The sequence below is a fragment of the Pleurodeles waltl genome, chromosome 11, assembly GCF_031143425.1.
Source record: "Pleurodeles waltl isolate 20211129_DDA chromosome 11, aPleWal1.hap1.20221129, whole genome shotgun sequence".
Lineage (NCBI taxonomy): Eukaryota > Metazoa > Chordata > Amphibia > Caudata > Salamandridae > Pleurodeles > Pleurodeles waltl.
In genome coordinates this window covers 326,142,809-326,167,104 of record NC_090450.1, presented here as the reverse complement: position 1 = coordinate 326,167,104, position 24,296 = coordinate 326,142,809, and positions in this window count along the sequence as shown.

Below are 24,296 nucleotides of genomic sequence, written 5' to 3'. Positions count from 1 at the left end.
GACACGTCTAGCGCCAAAGTTATGGAGTTTACGTCGTTTTCTGGAGGGTAAAACCTACCTTGCGTCAATGAGATGCAAGGTAGGCATTCCCGTACAGAAAAGGATGATATGGCCTTTGCCCCATATTTCTACCCCCATGAAAAAATCCAGCACGGGGATGGGGGCCTTAAATAATGGCGCTCAGCTTGCTTAGCACCATTATTTAACACCTGGTCTGGGCAGGCGTTAGGGAATCTGTAGGCAGATTTCCATGGTGGGAGACCATGGAAATTGCCCACAGGTGCTCTTCTCTGGCCCCAGGGACACCCCCATTCACCCCTACCCACATCAGGATATCACCTAAGGATGGAGGACCCATCCAAGGTAAGTTCGGGTGAGTATTTTTTATTTTTTTGCCAAACACCGCTCGGGCCCTGACTTGGGGGCCCCTTGCATGCCGCAGGCCCCAATGGCCATGCCCAGGGGACATTCGGCCTCTGGGCATGGCCATTGGGGTGGTGGGCATGGCTCCTGTCTTTACTAAGACAGGAGCCATGTCCATGGGGCTTGTGAGCCAGAAAATGGCACTACACAGCCTAGAGGCAATTTTCTTGCCTCTAAAGAGTGTTGCGCCATAATTTGGCGCAAAAGCCCTGGTTCTCCCTACGCCTCCCCGGCCCTGTCAGCGTCCTTCCAGGGACGCTAACAGGGCCTTAGTGCAGGCTAGCCCCATTCCATAAATATGGCACCCGGCCGGTGTCATGGAATGTCGCTAGCCTGCGCTATACTTTTTGGCGCAAACCTGTGCTAACGCAGGTTTGCGTAATAAAGTAAAAATCTGCCCCTTACTGTTTTGAAAGGTGTCAGTTGAACAGGCACTCAGCCTTTTGAGGCCCAGCATGAGTATTTAGTCCCCCAAAGGGTTCTTTACAAGAAAAAGTGCTGAATAACACCCCTGCCCCTACTCATCGTGAGGCTCAGGAACAAAAGCATTCTTTCCTCACAAGTCCTGAATTCCTTGAAGAGTAGTTTTTTTTCCTGAAAATTGCCACGGACTGGAGTTTCTAAAAAAAAAATTCTTCTGGTGAATGTTGTAACTCTATTTTGTAACCTTTCTTTACTATGTCCAACACACAGGCATCTGATTTTCTCCATCTTTTGAAAAACAGTAGCCAACTGCTAAACGTATCAGCATAGTGAGTACTTTTGGGTACTTCCCTGTAGTGATCCTCCTGGTTGTGACTGGGGTTTTCCAGATGTAGGGGCACACCATCCCTACACCCTACCTCAAAAGGGCTGATAAGAACCTCTTGCTCCTTTCTGAGAAACAAAACCTCATGTACTGGGAAACCAACAGCCCCTTCCTGGAGGGCGAGTAGTGGTTATCGGTTTTCCGTCCTTTGGAGAGTTTTATATTAAATCCTCAAATTGAGCTCCTCGAATTCCTGTCTATGCTGATAAGAGCTACTCTCCCTTAACCAATGCTGACACATCATTGGACCTTTACAGAGTGGGCCTACATTCATAGTGAACAAGTGCTGGGGCGTAGAGGGCCTATCAACCTGCCTCAACCTGTGGGGACCACCATTCCTATATGGGCCATTCCATATATGGGACACCTCTGTATATGTGCCAACTTTGCAGCTATAGCTCCAGAGAGTCTACACAGTCATAGAACCCCACTAATCTCCAGCTAGAGTGATAACGCAACTCGAACAATGCCGCATATGATGGACCCTAGAGCGTGCCACAGGCATTCATCCTTGACCCTGTGCAACCCCTATTAAAGGGGTCCATTACTGGCACACAAGACATCTGACCTCACTAACAATTATTTAAGTTGCTTCAGTGCTGCCCTCCTTGTAGGGCCCCTATGCTGTGCGGCTAGCCCATACATCACTACATGTGCCTCCACCGGATGCCACTACATCATTGACGATAAGTCCCACAACATTGCAGCCACAAATAACCAGCAGTAGCCTGAATATTTTATTGGGTCCACATCAAGTGTAGAGCAACAACATACAAACATATTGTGGTGATAGTGCCAAACTCCTCAGAAGATGCATGTTCCTGCAAACACAGTGAGACAGCGGCATAGACGGCGACTAACATGGGGAGAACCAAAAATTAAAATGGCAGACTGGGCTCCCGTGATCGCTCCTGTTCATCCCCGTCTGGGTGATCTTCCTTCTGCATCCCAGAAACTTGTATTCCTATTACGCAACAACAAACTCCCTAAAATAAACTGGAGGCCTTCCTTCAGGTGATCCGAGACTCACGCCCTGCCATAGAGCAACAACTATGAGTCATTACCACTGATGTTAACCTGCTCAGAGATGATCAGTGAAAACTAGGTTAGAAAGTTAAGATGAACGAAGTGGCTATCGACTCCCTGGTGTTTGACAACATGAATCATACTTCACAGATTATTAAAATGACCCGGCAGGTGGAAATGATCGGGGAAGGAGTGAAGGACGTGGAAGGAAGAGCCAGCAGAAACAATATTCACATTGTGGGAATGCTGGAGGGGACAGAGGGATCCCAAGCGACACAGTGCATAGAAAATTGGCTCCAGACAACAGTGGCCCCCACTGGACTGTCAGGCCTCTTCACAGTTGAGCAGGCCCACAGGGTTCCAACTAAAAAAACAATCACAGGAGTGCCTCACGACCCATAGAAGCCAAAATACTAAGGGACAGATTTACAAGGCCCTTGAGCCCCTCACCGCTACATTTGCAGCAACATTTGTGCCGCAAATGTGACGCTAGCAGGCCACTACCATAGTGCCATATTTACAAGGTGGGGCAAACTAAGTTTGCCCCTCCTTGTAAACCCTTTGCATCACATGATACATAATAAATGCCCGATGTATGCAAAGGGGGTGTACAAGATTCCATTGTGCCATTTCTAGTGTCATATTTAACGCCTGCATAAAGCAGGCATTAAAATGAGGCTCCCATTGATTTGAATAGGCCTCTTAACCCGATGCTGGATTAGCGTAATTTTTTTTTTACGCTAATCCAGTGTAGTATGATGCTATTGCCCCTAACATGCGCCATGGTGCACCGTATTGTAAATACTATGCTGCCATGGTGGCGTTTGGGGATACATGGGGACAGCAAGAAAAGTGGCGCATCACTAGTGATGGCCACTTTTTGTAAATATGGCCCTTAACTTCAAAGATCATGACAGGCTACTACGAGCTGCCCGCGAGAAGGCCCCAATCTGTCTGGGAAACATAAGGATCTCTCTCTTCCCTGGCTAGACTGTGGCTGTACAATGTTACAGTTCCTCGTTTCAGGATGTAAAACAAAGCTTTCCAGAAGCCGGCCTATCCTATGCATTCTTGTTTCCAGTAAACCGAAAATAATGCTCAACCTACAAGCCCACTTTTTTGATTCACCTGAAACATCACTTGAATGGCTGGAACAGACTCTCCCAGCAAAATGCTGCACAGGTTCAAAGAGGCATAGATCTCTGAATTCTCATTGGAAGCTGCATCACCAACAGCGTGGTGGGGCAACCAGCAAAGCCCAAAGTGGCAGGCCAATTGGAAGCGATTGATAGTCAAGGGAGATATGTCTTAGTAAAGGGTACACTGGATGGTGCACCTGTAGTACTCAGATGCATATATGCCCCTAAATATAGATCAGGATGACTAATGGTCCCACCTAACCTAACAACTATTCTAGCAGATTGGACTACCTACAATGTCACCAGCTGACTGGGAAGCACTAGCGTCTGCAATTACAGCAGGTGAAATTAGAGGGACCATCAAAGAAATGGTGTACAATAAAACACCTTGCTTTGATGGTCTCCCTATTGAGTTCTACTCTACCTACGCAAACAAACTGGCCCCACACCTAGCAACACTATACACAATGTCCTTACGAGAAGGTAGGCTTTCCCCTACTACTCGGCAGGTCATAGTCACATCCCTATTGAAACCCGATAAACCACCCTTGGAGATGTACTCATATGAACCCCTGTCCATAATATTAATACAGAATACAAAATTTTGCTGCACCCACACTTACTTTACTTAGATCAATGCAGATAAATTCCAAAGCGTAATACATCATTTAATACACGCCACCTATTTCACATTATGGATGAGGCTAGAGACCGCTATCCTTATGCTGGGTGCCTATCTTTAGACATCTGCCATGCATCTGACAAACTGAGCTGGGAATTCATGCTCATGATGTTGGAATGTTATAGCATATTTACATCTTACATTCAATCTGTGAAACTTCTATATTTAAAGCCAACAGTGAGAGTAAAAACATGATCACTGATTTCAGCACCCTATAAAGTCTCTCGGGGAGCCCGACAGGGGTGTTCCCTATTGACACTACTGTTTGTACTGGCCATTGAGACAATAGTACAGTTGCTACGTCAGGAGGAGAAGAACTGGGGAATCCCTATCAATGGTATGCTACATGCTGTCTTTCTTATGCAGGCAACATAATTTTGTACTCCAAGGATCTGCATATAAGTCTCACAGCCATAGCTCGAGCACTCTCTGAATTTGGTCATATATCAGGTCTGCAGATCAACGCTGATAAGTCCTGTGCCTTTCTTTTTGCAGATGCCTGAATCCACTCTCCACTTCTCTTCAGACCCACCTTTGTCCGCATATCACCGCACACTTTGAAATACTTGGGTATTCATAGAAAGGGACATAAAGGATCTGCTGGAAGGGAATCTTGTGTGCACGATTAACTCCCTCAAACCCCAAATCAGTTTCTGGACCTCACTCCTCTCTTGGTTGCTGGCTGATTAGCATTAGCAAAAATGGTCCTTCTCCCCAGGGTATTATATTACTTTGTGAATATAACTATAGTAATACCGGCATGGATAGCCCAAGTGTTGAGCACATTGCTGATCAAACTTGCACGGGGAGGTGGTTGCCATAGGGTGAGTCTGTTGAAACTCCAATTACCAACAGTGGAAGGTGGCATGGGTGCCCCAGACATGAAAGCATACTGCATAGCAGGACAGCTGCAATGGCTAGCGTACTGTCTTGCTGGCATAATCTGAAGGAAAAAAGCTTTATAATGGCAAAGCTCCACAGGGATCACCTATATAGATTATCATGTCCGGGGGCGACAACCTCCTGCACTACTCCATGACTACTATGTGTGGCACTGTCATACTGGCACGTGGCCCTACACTACATTTGTATATCCACCCCATATGCACCAAATATACCACTGCGTGGGTTCCCAACCACCCAGGGGATGCTGATGGCACAACAATTAAGTGCGTGAGTACAAGAGGAGACACTGACAATTTCTGCATTGTTCTCAAACAGCATGTTAATGACACACACTGACTTCACACATGGATTGCTGGACACCTTATTCTTACTACATTCTAGCATCCTCCATTACATTAGGAAATACTGAGCATCTGATGGGAAAGAACCCAATATGTTTTAACTCCTGCAGGCACTCCAACGATGAAACACATTTGGTCTGCTGGTAATATTGGGGGTTGCGAGCACACTTGGGAACCTCTTTAGAGACCTTGTGAGCCAAATGGGAATTAGATCTATCCCCCACCGTCACAAAGAATAGGCTTTCTGTTAGAATCCCCCAAAAATGTGTCAGGGGTTCAAGTTCATCCAAATCTCTATACTGCACAGAGTGTATCTTACACCGCACAGAATTAACACAATGGCCCTCATTCTGACCCTGGCGGTCGGCGGAGAGACGGCGGTCGGACCGCGAACAGACCGGCGGTATTAAAAATGGCATTCTGACCGCGGCGGTCCCCGCCGCGACCGACCGCTACTTCTCCACTCCGACCGCCGCGGCGGTCATGACCGCGGGGCTGGAGTTTGCGCACTCCGGCCCGGCGGTCGTCCCAAGACCGCCAAGGGTATTATGACCCTGCCTACCGCCGCGGTTTCTTGCGGGCGGGAACCGCCGTGCGAACCATGGCGGTAAGCACTATCGGGGCCAGGGAATTCCTTCCCTGGCACTGATAGGGGTCTCCCCCACCCCCCACTACCCACCCGAGTCCTCCCCCCACACCCTCCACCCCCCTGCCACCCCCCAGAGGTGGTACGAACCCCCTCCCCACCCCCACCCCGACATGCACATACATGTACCCCGACATGCACACACCCCCAACATGCACATATACACACCCCCTACACACACATACACAACGGGGACACATACCCGCACACATACATGCCGACATGCGCACCTGCCGAACAGCACACATTACCCATAGACACAGCAGCACCCCCCGCCCGCATACACGCACTCACACACCCCCTCTACACACTCACACGCACACCCCCATGCACGCCCACATCACACAACACCCCCCCACCCCCTCCCCTCACGGACGATCAACTTACCTTGTGCGTTGGTCCTCCGGGAGGCGACGGGAGCCATAGGGACGTGACCGCCAACAGAAGACCGCCAACAGAAGACCGCCACACAGAAATGTGGGTCGTAATTCTGTGGGCGGTGTTCTGCTGGCGTGGCGGTGGAGGTTGACCAGTCTCCACTTTCCCGCCGACCGCCAGTGTGGCTGCTGGCGGTTTTCCGGCGGAACGCTCCCAGCGGTCAGAATGCGCACAGCGGCACACCGCCACGGTCGGCGGTCTTCACCGCGGCGGTAACTCAGCGGTCTTGCGAAAAGACCGCCAAGGTCAGAATGAGGGCCAATGTTTCCTAATGCTGTAGCGAAATGTGCCCGCAGTCACAAGGCAGACGCAGATTTGCAGCAAATGATATGGGTTTGTCCAGCATTATCTACATTTTGGTCACATATGGCACAGTCCCTAATAGATCTCACTAGCCAAACATATTTGCAACCGCCAGACTCCTGTATTTTGGACCTATACTCCCAACAATTAAAGTAACTGCACGCTTCATTGACCTGGCCCTTCTGCTGGATAGGCTTTTAATAACGAGATGTTGGAAATCCCCAATCTCACTTCTGGGGGCACAATGAGATGGGGAAGTAACTGAAAAGGGGTTGGCAGAGAGCATGGCCTTGCGAAGGGAAGAATATAGAGGCTTACAGAAAGTACTAAGGGCCATATGTACGAACACTTTTTCCCATAGACACAGAACGGGTAAAAACCTTTGCTACATCTGGCCCTAATTTCCTTAGAGTGGGATATAATGTTAGAGCTATTTAGGGGCAAACAGATGATTTTTTTTTCCTTTCGGAATGTGTTCATTCAGTTCATACGGCCATGTTCAACAACTGAGGGCACGAACCCGTTTCAAAAGAAATGAAAATAAACAGAGGAGATAGACACATACATGTCATTGTTAACAAAAACAAGTGTCTGGCAACCAGTGTCAAGACAAATCACTCACAGTACGAAATGTATATGACATCACTGTATATACCAAGAAGCAGGATCATAGTGCGAAGGAGGGAATCAATGTGGCACTCAAGGGACATAAATTATAGTACTTAATCCACCCCGCAAACCTTGAAGAATTTACAGGGGCACCCCATAATTTTGTACATGACCTTTTTGGCAGCCATATAGAGATCCATCTCTGATTTCCACTCAGGCATGGTAGGGACCTCTGGTGCACCTCACTGGCATGTCCCATCCTGTTTAACCGCCACCAGCCCCAAGTTGCAGAAATGAAGCTGCATTCTAGAAACATCCACTTCTCCCAGAACCCCCAGCAGAATGTACTGAGGGTCAAGAGGGATGACTGTGCCCAGTACACGACCAAGCTCTTCCACTACCTCCAACCAATATGTCTGAATTGCTGAGCAGCCCCAGATTGTGTGTAGGAAGGTACCACTAGCATCTCCACATTGTAAACAGTCCAGGGAGACCACCCTCCCCATTCGATGGAGGCGGTCTGGGTCGTAATAGACCTGGTGCAGTATCTTAGGGTGGATCAGGTGCAGATGTGACTTTATAGCCACTTTCCTTGGGTACATGAGGGCCGCCTCCCAATCAACATCTTCCAATTCCCCCATGTCTACCTCCTATCTGACCTTCAACTTAGTCAGTGTACCCAGCATATTATTATTTAACATCTTATGGGTGAGAGAGACGGCTTTCTGCACTTTCTTGTAAAGCATCAACCTTCCCTCTCGTGGGGCAAACTCAGGCAGATCCAGATCCTTCAATATCTCGGCTTGCCAGGCGTGCCACAGTTGTGCATATATGAGATATTGATTTTGGTGTATGGATTAGTCACTCTGCAGGGAAGAAAAGGACATCAAAGTGCCCTCTTCCAGCAGATCTCCTATTCAGAAGAATCCCAGAAAGTCCCAATGCCCCAACAGCTTGCCCAGTTCATACATCCACACACCCTTCCAAATAGGCATTGCCTGCGTAATCCTTCCTCCCAATCCAATACGTCTAGTGGCCTTGTGCTAGGCATCCGAGGCCACCAATGTCACTGGTAGCAACTGATGAACCCCTTCCCACCATAAAGCTAGTGTTGACAGGACTGACTTTCAAACTGCTCTTGCTGCAGGCTATAGGTAGAGTGAGCTTGCGGTGCAAACTGCCAGTCGTTTGTGGCCACCATCTGGGCTGCCCAATATCAGGCCATAAAGAGAGAGTGATTTTACCATTATAAGGGCTGCGCTAGACAGTTGCAAACAGTATTATGGGGTGCCCGCCACACCACAGCAAGGCCTTCAAGTCACCGTCTAACTTAGCAAAGATTGTCTGCAGGCTCGAGTAGTAGGTGTTCTGTAAGATGTATAATAGCTTGAGGAGCGTAATCATTTTGAAAACTGCAGCTCTTCCCATTAATGCAAGAGACAGCAGGCGCCATCTCCCAGCATCTGCCCGGAAGTCCAGAATCACCCGACTTGGTTTTTGGCCAGACATGTCACACTGTTGGGAGTGATGTAGATGCTCAAGTAGCAGAGGCTGTCACTCGTCACCTGAGGAGTCTGGGGAAGAGCAGTTAAATCGAGTGGATCATATGGGTGACAGAGAACTGATTTGCCGCAGTTGATACAGTAGCCTGAGTGAGCTCTGTAAGTCTCAATTGCAAGACAGACGGGACTGTGGCTGGTGGCTTGGTGGCATAGAGCAGTATGTCACCTACATGTAGTGGGATTTTCTCAGCAGCCCTGTCACTGCTAGAGATTTTGAATCCATGAATGTCAGGACAGCATGAACCATAGCAGTCTATGGTAAGAGCAAATAGTAAAGGAGACAGTGGGCAACCCTGTTGGGTGCCCCCTCTAATAGGGAAGTCAGATGATAGGATGCCATTCACCCTCCCTGAAGTAGGGGGGGCTTGTAATGCAAGGAGTTCCACCACCTGAAGTTGGGGTCAAAGCCAAACTTCCACAGGGTCTGGTGGAGAAAGGGCCAGTGGATAATTTCAAACACCTTTTAAGCACTTAATGCTAAAAAGAAATGGGGGTCCATCCTATGGCGAATCTCTGCCACCCAGTTGTGTAGATAACAAAGATTAAGTCTGGTGGATATGACAGGCATAAAACCTGGTCAAGCATTGTGAATGAGTGAGACTATCACCTTTAGAAGCCTGATGGTCAGAATCATAGCAAGTACCTTTGTTCCCACATTTAACAGGGAAATTGGGCGATAGGAACCACAACTGGTCTCAGCCTACCTTACTTATGATGACGGTAATGACCGCGTGCTGCACACCTTGCGCCACCATTGGCCTCTCTAAAGAGGCTTAGCAGATATGGCCCCAAAAGTCCTGAATAGCGCATGAAGAACTCAGTTGGAAGACCATGTGGCCCCAGCACCTTCCCCGATTTAAGGCACGCTGTTGCCACTTGTACCTCCTGAAGCAGGAGGTCCTCCTCTAGCACCAGCCTATCCTCCACTGACACCACAGGCATGTCCAGCATGTCTAGGTAGTCAGCACTTTGCTGGGTGTCCACCACTAGACATGCCTCATGAGGCATAGAACTGCACAAAAGACTCTGCAATTGTCCTATTTGGTGAATGGGTAGTCCCTGACTCATCAAGGATTCAAAGCAACCATTGGGCCTCATCCTCCTGCCTGCTGAGCCAGGCTAGCAACTTCCCCGCTTTGTCAGCTGTTCCATACAGGCAGTGGTGTCTGGCCAGCTGTTGCATCAATGCGCAGTTCCCTGGTGACCTCCGCAGCCTGGAGTTCCCATGCATTGAGTTTCCAGCTCACATCCTGAGCGGAGCACCTCCCACCCACTGTAATCCATAGGAAAGAATGATTTGATAGGCCACTTGCGAGATATTCAGCTCAGTCCACCCCAGCTACCTTCCCAATCTGAGCAAAAATTTAATTCGTTTTGGAAAAGACCTAATGTGGCCCAGAAAAATAAGAATAGTCGTTGACTTCAAGGCAGTGACTCACCACAGGTCACAGAGAGTCAGAGACGTTTACAAGAGGAGTGATCTTTGAGGGTGTCTGCCCCAGTCCTGATATATCCTCATCAGGCCCACCGATTATGTGATGGGTAGAGTCCCCCTCTAGGAGAAGGCCACCACTTGCTCCAGTACCAGTACCTGGAAACCGGGAGGCACGTGTACACTGACAAGTGTGATAGAGGTCGGTCACAAAAGTCCTTGCACTCCAGATATCTGCCACCCTTGTCAATCCAGGTCCGAGAAAACCAGAACGGGGCAAATTTTTTTATCAATATGGTGATCCCTCTGGAGCCTGAAGTAAATCCTGTGTGTGCTAGTGCAGCATAGGACCCCCTTCCTAGAAAATGGCAGTGTGTCCCAGTAGGTGTGGCTCCTGAACTAGGACCTCAGGCCGCTCCTGTTTGATGAACCTCGCAACCTCATTTCACCTGATCACCCAATCCATTTATGTTCCAAGACAGGATTGAATACTGTTTGTCATCAGAAAGACTATCAGGTACCATAGGGTGCAAGTATGGGGATGGTTAGCCCATCTCCCACCCAAGCCTCCAACACAGTGTCAACTTATTATGGTATGTTACAAATATTTCTAAAGTGTGTGAATACCCAGATGTGTCTTGGTGCTATCGCTGCTGAAACAGATTGAAGGAAAGCTTAGAGTTTACCAATCAGCCATGTTTTTAATGCTTTTTTGAAGAAAATCAGGCTAGTCATGCAGAGGTAAAGTATTCCACGCTTTAGCTGTGCAAGTAACAAAGCTTTTTTCCGCCCCAGGAGGAGTGTTTAAACCTGGGACTTTGGTATGTTTGTCCCCCGAGGACCACAATTTCTTGCCTGGACAATACCATTTAAAGCTGCATCTCAAATAATTCGGGCCCATATCGTTCAGCACTTTCTAGGCAATACACAAGGCCTTGAAGATGATCCTTTGCCTGATTGGTAGCCAGCGTAGTGTTTTAATGGCTTGAAAAGCTGTTTGTAATTTAGGGATACCTTAGTGTTTGAAGTTCACAAATTGCTGTTGCATATTTAGGTATAGACCATTCCAGTAGTCTACCATTTTCAGTGAATCAGGAGGAATGTAAGGAAGGATTTTTTATTATCCTTAATGTGTGAAAAGAGGAGGAAATGGCAGCATTAACTTGATCACCATAGGTTATCTTGTCGTCAATTAACACTCCTAGATTTCTAGAGTTCCTAACTGGAGACGGGCAAGTACCCAGTTCCTGCGACCACCAGCACAGGGTTCCAGAAAGAAACCTGATTCCCGAATGAGATGGTCTCCATCTTCCCAGAATTTAATTTCAGGCAGTTATTGTTTGTCCAGCCACTCACTGCCCGCCTACAATTATGGAATCTACTTCCAGTGTCATTGTCACTATTGGAGAGGGAGACAACAATCTGTGTGTCATCAGCATAGGATGTAAACGAGAATCTAAAAGATCTGATCAGATTGGTCACAGAGGTAACATACATGTGGAACAGCGTTGGACTTAGTGAGTGTGAGGACCCCTGAGGGACCTGGCAGGGCAATAAAAAGGGTCCTGACACAATCTGCTTTAGGGCCACAGATTGTTCTCGTCCAAGAAGAAAGGATCTTAGCAGGGCCAAAGCGGCCCCTCTGACCCTGATGTTGTGGAGAAGGTCAATCAACAACTCGTGATTGACCATATCGAATGCTGTCAAAAGAATAAGTAAGACAAGGGCTGCTCTCCCCCCAGTCAAGAACTTATCTCCTCTGTTGCCATGATCACAGCAGTTTTGGTGCTATATCCACTTATGAATCCAAACTGGGTTGACTCAAGAGGATAATTTTTTTGTATGAAGGCAGATAATTGTTGATTCACGGCCTTCTCCACAATCTTGGCTGGAATAAGGAATTGGGAGATTGGGTGATAGCTATTAGGGTCCAAAGGATTCAGTTTAGTTTTTTTCATCAATGGAAGCACTGAAGCTGTTTTCCATTGTTTAGGGAAGTAGCCTATATTTAACATTCTTTTGAAAATCTCTGTGAGATTAGAGGCAATCATCTCAGATGCAAATTTGGTCACCAAAGGGTGACAAGGATCGAATGGTAAAGCAGACTTTATAAATTTAATTTGCAATGTTACCTGCTCATCTGTAAGAGCGGTAAACTCAGTAAAGGTTTCATTGTCAGGGAAAGGAGAGGAGGATTTGTTTCCCTCTGAAGTAGATACCTTGTTTAAAGAGAACATATTATAAACCTATTCCACTTTATTTTGAAACAAATTTGCAAGGTTATTGCAAAAGGATTGGCTGCTACTTGCCAGATTATTACTAGGAATAGTAGTCAATTTGATGACTGAAACAGTTCTTTGACAGAGTTTTTTAAAACTTCATTTTTTTGTGTGAAGTAGCAGGATTTTTCGTTTCCTAGCAAGAACTTTTAGTCTACCATACATTGCTTGAATTTTTCTTTCTCCAAATTATTGTATTCCTTTCTCCATTTATGTTCATGCCTTCTGTAACCTTGCTTCTAGGTCCTTAGTGTATTTGTTAACCATAGAGCCAATGGTTTACCTCTATTGTACCAAGATACCTTGACGGGTGCTAAGGCGGTAACTGTTAAATTCAACCAATTTGAGTAATTTAAAGTTAATTGGTCTAAATCTTCTATCCTCTCTGGCGTTGATTGAGTTAAAATATGATTATTTTGATCTGTTTAAATTTTATGCCAGGCCCGTTATATTTGAGGGCTGTGTTAGACGTTAGCTGAAAGCACTTGTTGAGGAAGGTTTATTTCAAACATCACCGTATTGTGGTCTGACCAGGTCAGAGGTAAGGTGCCTGTCTCAGGCATTATTAGTAAAGATTGTATCCAGAGTATGACCTGCAATGTGTGTCAGGCCAACTACCACTTTAGTAAGGCCTAAACAGGACATGGTTTCAGGTAAAACCTTTGTATCGTTGTCTGTTAAGCTTCTAAATAAAAGTTGGAATCTCCTAAAACAGTATAGTCATTGGAGAATGGACAAGATTCCAATAAAGAGCTGATGGCCTGAGTGAAAATACTCCCAGTGCCGGATGGGTGATACATTAATAATCAATTAAAGTATTGGATTTTGGAGACTTACATATATTAAAGGGGAGTACTTCACATTCTGGCGAGGACAATGGTTTGAAAATGGCCAGCAAAGCGGGCGTGGCTGAGCGGCAGCCAAGATGGCCGCCAACTAACGGAGCTCCGTGACCAGTTTCTAATCCCCATTAAAATCAGCTATAAAATCCAAGCTGCCCGCCACTAGAGGAGACCCGGGTATGGTCGGGATGAAGGGGCCAAGGTTTGGGTGGCTCCTGAGCTCTGGGGGCCCTAAGAAGACTTGTGCGTGCCTGCAGCCTGTAGAAATATAAGGACTTCTGAGGGGTCAGAGCACCAGATCAAGGTACCCACATGTGCTGGGGCCCCTTGCGGCCGGAAACAGGCGTAGACAACACCGGAAGCCTCCATTCCCCCCCCCACGACCAGAACCAATGGCTGCTGGATCACAGTGGAGGGGCAGAGGATGGCCTAGCGCGAAACGAGAGTGTACGGAGGTGATGAAGGCCCAGAACTGTGCTGGACGGCGGGTGTAAGACGGAGGAGGTACAGGAGGCGAGTGGGGTGTCCATGCCTGCCGTCCGCCCCTGAGAGAGCCAGTTTGATCCCTTGAAGGAGACAGGGAAGTGTCCCATCCCAAGAGGAGTCACACGGGTGGTCGCATCGGGTCTGGTGATGGCACGCTGGCTATGCTGGAGGCAGCAGGGACCTGAGCTGGAGGGAGAGGCTGAGCCCTCCATCTAAATACCAGGCAGTGCGGCTGGCAATGAGGGGGCTGGAGGCCCCAGGTGCTGGCAGTGATGGAGGAGGGCTGGCGAGATGCTGTGGGACCGGAGGGGAGTGTCCACTCCAATTTGCTGGACCCACAACGGACTCAGACAGTTGGAGTGGCGAGTAACGGGAAAAACTCCAGTCGGAGGTCCTTAAATGGACCCCTGGCCGGCTGCAAAGCTAGAGTCCCTCCAGTATGGTCAAAAACAAAAGACAGCCCATGCAGCAGGCAAACTAAATGTCCTGAGGCAGACAGGGGGGTACTGTGACATTGGAAGATGCCGGTGGGGGGGACAAGAGATGGATGCCCCCCCCCGAGCGAACCCTCGTAAGGCGCAATTATGGCAGCCATTCAAGACCTGAAGGGAACTTTGGAGCCTAAACTCGACGTAGTAACCGTAGATGTAATTCTCCTTCAAGCAGATTTTAAGAAAGAAGCAGGAAAAAGTCACAACTGCTAAGACGGATGTTGCGCTTTGCAGTCTACATCCATGAGACTTGAGAGCCAGGTACAATTTCCCACTACAGAACATGAGAGAATTGTGGCATGCCTGGAGGAGGATCAGGTGGGGAGGGCATGGAGAAACATAATTAGAGTAGTGGGTGTGCCAGAGGGGGCAGAAGGCCCGAGTGTTGAGCTCTTTCTGAAGTCCCTAATCACAGAACATCTTTGCCCTAAGAGAGTATCTACGTTTTTCACCATGGAACGGGCACACAGGGCACTGGTCCACCCCCCTCCAAGGACAATCATTGCAAGACTGATCAGCTATCGAGATAGAGATGCCATTCTGCAGGCTGCTAGATCCTGTGGGGATCTCCAGTATGAGGGTGCCACCATCTGCTTTTTTCCCAGACTTCATGCTCAGGGTCTAGTGACAAAGACACAGTTTCCAAGAGGTCAAAAAAGCACTTCAAGACCATGAACTTAAATACATGATGCTCTACCGGCGTGCCTGCGAGTTATGGTGGAGGACAGAACATGGCACTTTGCCGCGCCGGAGGAGGCCTAGGAGTGGCTGTAGAGGTCCTGAGCCACGGGTAGCTATGGCCGCTGGGGCGCCAGAGGAAGGCAAGGTGGAGGGGGGAAGGTGGACCTCCCATCGCAGCGACAAGAATCCAGAACTGGGGCAATGTGATCTCCGTCATTATAGATGACTGGCTTGGTATGGCCCATAGTGGATAATGCTAAGTCCGGACGCTGAAGATATTTTGGCTCTTACCGGGGGCAGACTGGAGGATGTGCCTCCCTTGATCCTTGGGCTGAGACGATGGCTGGAGCTACTGGCTGGGAGCTGATGGAGGCCTCCAACACACTCAAACTGGGTTCTGGCTGCTTGCCAGAGGCTGGTCAAAACAGGCGGGCGGTATAAAATATGGATATGCTTGTTGGGGAATGAACTATGATGGTCAGACTTAGGGCCTGATTCTTACCTTGGCGGTCGGCGGAGAGGCGGCGGTTGGACCGCGAACAGACCGGCGGTCCAAAAAATGGCATTCTGACCGCGGCGGTCACCGCCGCGATCGACCGCCACTTCCCCACTCCGACCGCCACGGCGGCCATGACCGACGGGCTGGAGTTCGCACACTCCGGCCCGGCGGTCGACCCAAGACCGCCAACCGTATCATGACCCTGCTTACCGCCGCGGTTTTTGGCGGTCGGGAACCGCCATGCGAACCATGGCGGTAGGCACTATCGGGGCCAGGGAATTCCTTCCCTGGCACTGATAGGGGTCTCCCCCACCCCCCACTGCCCCCCACGAGTCCTCCCCCCACACCCTCCACCCCCCTGCCACCCCCCAGAGGTGGTACGAACCCCCTGCCCCCCCACCCCGACATGCACATACACGCACCCCGACATGCACGCACCCCCAACATGCACATATGCACACCCCCTACACACACACATACACAACGGGGGCACATACCCGCACACATACATGCCGACATGCGCACCCGCCGAACTACACACATTGCCCAAAGGCACAGCAGCACCCCCCGCCCGCATGCACGCACTCACACACCCCCTCTACACACCCCCATGCACGCACACATCACACAACACCCCCCCACCCCCTCCCCTCACGGACGATCAACTTACCTTGTGCGTTGGTCCTCCGGGAGGCGACGGGAGCCATAGGGACGTGACCGCCAACAGAAGACCGCCAACAGAAGACCGCCACACAGAAATGTGGGTCGTAATTCTGGGGGCGGTGTTCTGCTGGCGTGGCGGTGGAGGTTGACCAGTCTCCACTTTCCCGCCGACCGCCAGTGTGGCTGCTGGCGGTATTCCGGCGGAACGCTCCCAGCGGTCGGAATACGCGCAGCGGCATACCGCCGCGGTCGGCGGTCTTTGCCGCGGCGGTAACTCGGCGGTCTTGCGAAAAGACCGCCAAGGTCAGAATCAGGCCCTTAGTGTTTGAAGCACACCCAGACAACAGTTTGAGTTCTTTAGGGCGATAGGTGCTCCAAGGGGGAGTGGGCAGTTCAAAATCTGCGTTGCCGTGTCGCAAGATGGGGGGAGTTCCTATTGGGGGAATGTTAATCCACAATTTAATGTTATATGGTGTTTATATGCCTTTGCACAGCAACATAATGACCTGGGACACCATCCAGGGCAGGGGGACATATGAAGGACCATGGGGCCGGGGGCCAGGAGCTGTAACCCATCTAGACTTAGAAGAGGTCCCCAATGGCAGGCGGTATGCACCCTTAAGGTCCTGACATGGAACATGAATGGACTGGGCAATCGTATCAAATGGGAGGGACACATGCTCAACATATGTTCAGTTTATGCCCCGCTGAGACTACAGGGATCTACTCTGGCGGATCTAGGGGTGCTGTTGGTGGGTTTCCTGACGGGACTACTGATCGTGGGAAGAGATTTGAATCTTGTGGTTGACCTGGGGTTAGACAGAGTCTCACGTGCGAAAGTGCTGGACGCTTCTGTGATGATACGGTCCTTTTTGGACTCATTTGGCCTAGCGGACCTGTGCGGGGAGCACAACCCACGGAACAGGCAATTTACTTATTCCTAAATGCCCTGTGGTAGCTCGTTGAAGCTGGACTACCTACTCACCACACAGGCACATGCAGGGAGTTCTAGGGAGGTCACGCATTAGGCAAGAGGGATCTCGGATCACTAACCGGTGGGAGTAACAGTACTGGGGCCCACGCAGTCCCAATGCATGGTGCCCAGACTGGACCCTTGGCATCTTCCGGATAAGTCCTTCAGTGTTAAGATTAGGGAGAGGGCTAGGCAATACTGTGAGGAAAATCTGGGGTCTTTGGACTGAGCATGAATTTTGTGGGAGGCATTTAAAACTGTAATTAGGGGACATGCACAGGATTTGATAGGGGGTAAGAAAAAGGAACGTAACTGACAGTGCGTGGAACTGGAGCAAGAAATTACAGTCCTGGAGCTATCATCCAGAGGGGGAGGTTGAGGATGGTCTTCTACACCAACTGTGCCTAACGCGGCAGGAACTGCGTACACTATCTTAACAACATGTGCAGGCTTATGCATTGACGTCTCAGGGCAGATTATACTATGTGGGCGATAAAGCCAATAAGCTACTGGCTTAGTTGGATAGGAGGGACAGTGAACAATCATGGGTCAGGGGATTTGGAATAAAGAGGATGCCCGCTACGGATCAAATGAGGCTATAGCAGAAGCCTTTGCTAAATACTATGAGGGAGTCTATGCCTCAGCGACACAGATGACCGGGGAGGACTGCAGGGACCTTCTGCGTGTCATACCGCTGCCTATGCTTTCAGAACAAGAAAGGGGAACATAAGACGCTGAGTTAACGGAGGATGTAGTTGTTTTGGTGCTGCGGGCGTTGCAAAAGAGTAAGGCGGCAGGACTAAATGGGCCCCCAGTGGAGCTGTTTAAGTGCATGGGGAGCAAGGTTGCCAAGCACACGTTGACTATGTTCCGGGAGGCAAGGGAGGTGGGGTGGCTGCCGGTGGATCAGAGGACTGCAGCCATTATTGTGATTGTGAATAACGTTAGGCCCGAGAGGAATGTGTCTCTTATAGGGCCATCTCCCTTCTTAATATGAAGGTTAAGGTCTTGGCAAAGGTCTTGGCAACCACATTGCATGCAGTTATTGCAAAGTTGATCCACAGAGACGAACCCAGCTTTATGCAATCACGATGTACGTGCCTGAATCTGTGGAGAGTATACGGGATCCTACATATGACGCAAAGCCAGGCCAATGAGCGGGAAACACTCTTGTCGCTGGACGCCAAAATGGCTTTTGACAGCCTGGAATGGCCCTACACTTTTGCCACTCTGAAGAGGTTTGGTATGGCCCACGATTCCTAGACTGGATCACACTGTTATACTGGGATCCGGTGGCCAGGGTGAGAGTTAATGCCATGCTCTCATGGCCCTTTGCCATACATAGAGACACAAGACAGGGGTGCCCGCTCTCACCTATCCTGTTTGCGCTGCCACTTGAGTCCTTAGCAGTGTGGCTCCAGCAAGGTCCCTTGATACGGGGTATAGATTCCGGCACAACATGGGAGGAGAGTATTTCCTTGTATGCAGATTATATTTTGCTATATGTCACCAACCACCGATGGTCCATAGATAGGATATTGCAGGTTCTCCAAATATTTGGGGAACACTGTGGCTATCCGATTAATTGGGACAAATCGTTGTTTTTCTCCCTGGTGGAAGCCCCTCCCATCCTGCGCCTGGACTGCACAGTACCGATTTGCCAGGATGGCTTTAAATATTTGGGAATATATGTTACTAGGAGCCAGGAGTGCTTCCTTCAAAATAATCTTCAGCCTCAACTCAATAGATTCCATAGAGATGTGGCTAATTGGAGGATGGTACCACTCTCCCTGATGGGCAGGGCAGCCATCTACAAAATGCTGACACTGCTGCAGCTTTTATATGTTTTTCAGAATACTCCTTATAGCATACCAACAGAGGTGTTTCAGCGACTGGACTGGGAAATCAGACTGCTGCTATGGGACAGTGGTTGTTCCCACGTAGCATTGCAGAAGTTGAAACTGGGGGTATATGAGGGTGGGCTGGCCATCCCGGACCCCCAGCGCTACAACTGGGTGATACAATTGGTCACCATCATTGATTTGGCCTTTGCGGACCAGGGAGACACAATGTTTCAGGTGGACAGAGAGATGATGGGTAGGAAGGTATAGGAGTCTTCCCTTTATGACTGCGTGAGCCTGCGATTGCTGCAGACACACACCACAATAGTGGTGCGAGATTGGCACCACTCTACCTGTTATCTGGGGTGGGGATCTACCTTGACTGCCCAAACTCCATTGTGGCGTAGCGACTTATTGGGAGGCCTTAGGACCCTGGGTGGGTTTTGCAAATGGTCTCTTCTGAGAATCCCTCCCAAGCCTGTAACACCTATTTCCAAAGGGAGAGGGTGTAACACCCTCCTCCCAAATGAAATGCATTGTTCTTCCTTCCTGGGATTGAGCTGCTCAGTCCCCAGGAAGACAGAAACTTGTCTGTGAGGTGACAGCATCCGGGGTTGCAGTGGAAACCTGAGAGAGCTGGTTTGGCAGTGCAGGGACCCACGGTGGAGCCCCCAGGGTGCATGGGACTGCCCCCATACCAGATTTGGAATAGGGGACAATTCCATGATCCTAGACATCTCACATGGCCATATTCGGAGTTACCATTGTGAAGCTACATATATGTATTGACATATGTAGTGCAAGCGTGTAATGGTATCCCCGCACTCATGAAGTCTGGGGAATTGGCCCTGGACAATGTGGGGCACCTTTGCTAGTGCAAGGGTTCCCTCACAGATAGTAACTTTGCACCTAGCCTTCAGTAAATGAAGGTTAGACATATAGGTGGCTTATAAGTTACTTAAGTGCAGTGAAAATGGCTGTGAAATAGTGTGTGCACTATTTCTTTCAGGTTTCAGTGGCAGTCCTGAAGAAAGGTTTGTCTGAGCTCCTTAAGGGTGGCAATAGAAATGCGGCAGCCCATAAGGATCTCCTGGAACCCCAATGCCCTGGGTACCTAGGTACCATATACTATGTACTAATAAGGGGGGTTCCAGTGTGCCAATTGGAAATGGAATATGGAGTCACTAAACTATAGTGACAAATTTGGTATGTAGAGAGAGCGTAAGCACTGGGGTTCTGGTTAGCAGAACTTCAGTGACACAGTTAAGCGTACTGACAACACACACATAGGCCACAAACTATGAGCACTGGAGTCCTGGCTAGCAGGATCGCAGTGAGACAGGCAAAACATACTTACAAACAGGCAGAAATTGGGGGTAACATGTCAAGAAAGATGGTACTTTCCTACAGGGTGACCAAAGTTCCTCAGCAGAAACTTGTTGTTTAAATTGATCGCATTCTTCTTGCAGCATATAAAGAATGCAGTGGATTTAGAAATTGTTGAAATATGGGATTCCAACATGCTCGGTGTTTATTTTCTTTGCAGTGCACACTCAAAGATTGTTGCTTGAGAGGGAAATGAGCTTTAAGTTATTGGTAAAATATTTGTAGGTAACCAAACAATATTGTATAGAATGAACATATAAATTAAAACACATTGGCCCTCATTACAACATTGGCGGTAAATCCTGCTTACCGCCGTGCAGAAGACCGCCAACACACCGCTGCGGCAGCGGAATACCGCTACAGCTATTACGACCCACAGCCCGGATTCCGCCAAAATCCAGACACCCACACAAGTCCGCCACACCAAAGGTCAGTGATAAACTGGCGATAACAAAACCGACACCATCACGCCAACAGGAATACGCCCACACTATCACGACCCACGAATCAACGCAGCGGTCTTTCAACAACGGTAATCCATTGGCGGTACACACTGCTGCGCTCAAAATACACACACATTTACAAAACACAACCACATTGGACAATTCGAAATACACACACCTGATACACATACACACACCACTCCCACACACCCAATCCAATGTAAAACACACACCTACATCACCCACAAACCCCTACTACCAAAAATTCCGAAAGAAGGCCAGAGAGAGACACCACCAGAGACAACACTAGCATCCACAGGCACACAACACCATCAATCACACAACATTCACGCACCTCAGACAACACACACAACACACATCCCCTCACAGATCACAACCGACACCACCTCACACATCACCCACACCACATCATGGCACCTCAAAGACACCCCAGGTTCTCTGAGGAGGAGCTCAGGGTCATGGTGGAGGATATCGTCCGGGTAGAGCCACAGCTATTCGGATCACAGGTGCAACACACCTCCATAGCTAGGAAGATGGAGCTTTGGCGCAGAATTGTAGACAGGGTCAACGCAGTGGGACAGCATCCAAGAACACAGGATGACATCAGGAAGAGGTGGAACGACCTACAGGGGAAGGTTCGTTCCACGGTCCAGATTGCAGTACAGAGGACTGGTGGCGGACCCCCACCTCCGCCACAACTAACAACATGGGAGGAGCAAGTCTTGGCTATACTGCATCCTGAGGGCCTCGCAGGAGTAGCAGGAGGAATGGACTCTGGTAAGTCAAAGCTTTACTATTACATCCCCCACCCTACCTGCATGCTATCACATACCCCACCCTCACCCTTACCCCCATCACTCCAACACCTCACAAATGTCCCACTATCATAACCCACCCATCCCAACACCAAGCCCTGCATGCAACACCAAAGCATGGACACCCATCACCAAAGCATGTCCACTACAGATACCCACACAAACCACAAACCAAGTATCACACAAGGTCCTAGACAAGAACTCAAGCACTGGAGTACAGGGTCGCTCACCCATTGCACACAATGGCACACACAGATGCAATAATCATGACTTTACACTCCTGCAGGACCCCTACCCAACGTCACCGGACAGGAGGTTCCAGACATGTCCACTCCCTCCACAGAAGAGGTCCACAGTGATGACAGCAGCTCTGTCCAACTGGATCAAGATGACCAACCCGGCCCATCCGGGACCTCGGAACAGTCGATTCCCCTGACACTGGCACATGCCGTCACAGAGCCTCCCCCCTCAGGAAAAACCAGCACAGCACCCACCCAGCGGGCCCATCTCTCTGTCCCCAGGACACGTCAAGCAGCAGTGTGTCCACCACTACAGGGAACCCAGGCAAACCCACCACCCCAAGAAAATCAGGGACCTGGGGGCAGTAGCAGTGGGCACACAGTTCAGGGGGCAGAGGTACAGGAAAACAGGGGAACTGGGAGGATTGCTGTGCGACAGGGGGAGGACATGCCCAGGGAACCCACTCTCCACGAGGCCCTCTCCAACATCATGGGAGCGTACCATCATTCCCAGGAGACGATGGCAACAGTACTTGCCAAGTTTCAGGAGACCCAGCGGCTGCAGGAGGAACGGTATCTGGGAATCAGGGAGGAGCTCAAGTCCATCAACACCACTGTGGTCACCATTGTAGGGGTGCTGAAGGACCTTGTGAACACCAGGAGGGACACTGTCGCACAACAAGGAGCCCCTGACACTAGCCTAGATGATGAACAGCCCACCACCTCCGCCGGCGCTTGTGGACAGGAGGCACCGCTACAGGACCACGACACCAGGACCCCACCCCATGCAGATGGAGAACCACCCCTCAAACGGTCCCTGAGCTCCAGGACAAAGAAAGAGAACAATGCCAAGACCCCCGCCAGGAAATGAGACCCCCCTGAATGTCATCCTTATGTCCCACTTAGTCACCCTGTCCATCCATCAACTGCCCTAGCTCCACTTCCTATGCCCCTTTGGACAATGCACCTGTGAAACAAATAGACTGGACTCTGCCATGGACAATCCTCCACCATCACCCCTGTCCATTTTACAACCCCCTCCACTAATTTGCACTGAAATAAACACCCTTGACTCACAAAACAATCTGGAGTCAGTCTGTGCTTTCACAAATGTGTATATGCAATAACTATGGAAAATAGCAATGTCGATTGTATTGTCAACATACCGATGTAACACAGCTCTAGCCCATGAGGTAATATAGCAGAGGTCACACAGTGGGACCCACATCTGTGAAACGGAAAGGCAAAATGACAAGTCAGGGTCCATACACTGGGTGAAAGTGACAGACATATGATAGGTCTAACAATTGTATGAGGTGTGTGAGGCAGTGACATCTTCTTACCTGTGTCTCACTGGAAGTATTGCTGGATAACGTTGTTTCTGTTGTCGATATTCTCTTCTTCTGCCTCCTCTTCTTCACTGTCCACGGGCTCCACAGCTGCCACAAGACCTCCTTCTGGACAATCCTCCTGCAGAAAAGGCACCTGTCGTCGCAAAGCCAGGTTGTGCAGCATACAGCAGGCCACAATGATCTGGCACACCTTCTTTGGTGAGTAGTAGAGAGAACCACCTGTCATATGGAGGCACCGGAACCTGGCCTTCAGGAGGCCGAAGGTCCTTTCAATCACTCTTCTAGTTCGCCCATGTGCCAGATTGTAGCGTTCCATTGCACCTTGTCCTGGGATTTCTCACTGGGGTCAGTAGCCATGACAGGTTGGGGTAACCAGAGTCACCTGCAAATATAGAGGGTCAACTGTTAGACACACACTAACCCTTAGGGACAACCCAGACCCAGACAACTATTCACAGGGTATAGGGTCCTTGTCCTCACCTATTAGCCACAAACGGTGCCTCTGGAGTTGCCCCATCACATAAGGGATGCTGTTGTTCCTCAGAATGTAAGTGTCATGCACTGAGCCAGGAAACTTGGCATTCACATGGGAGATGTACTGGTCCGCCAAATACACCATCTGCACATTCATTGAATGATAGCTTTTCCGGTTTCTGTACACCTGTTCACTTCTGCGGGGGTACCAAGGCCACATGTGTCCCATCAATGGCACCTATGATGTTGGGGATATGTCCCAGGGCATAGAAGTCGTCTTTCACTGTAGGCAAATCCTCCACCTGAGGGAAAACGATGTGGCTGCGCATGTGTTTCAGCAGGGCAGACAACACTCTGGACAACACGTTTGAGAACATAGGCTGGGACATCCCTGATGCAATGGCCAGTGTAGTTTGAAAAGACCCACTTGCCAGGAAATGGAGTACTGACAGGACCTGCACTAGAGGGGGGATCCCTGTGGGATGGCGATTTGCTG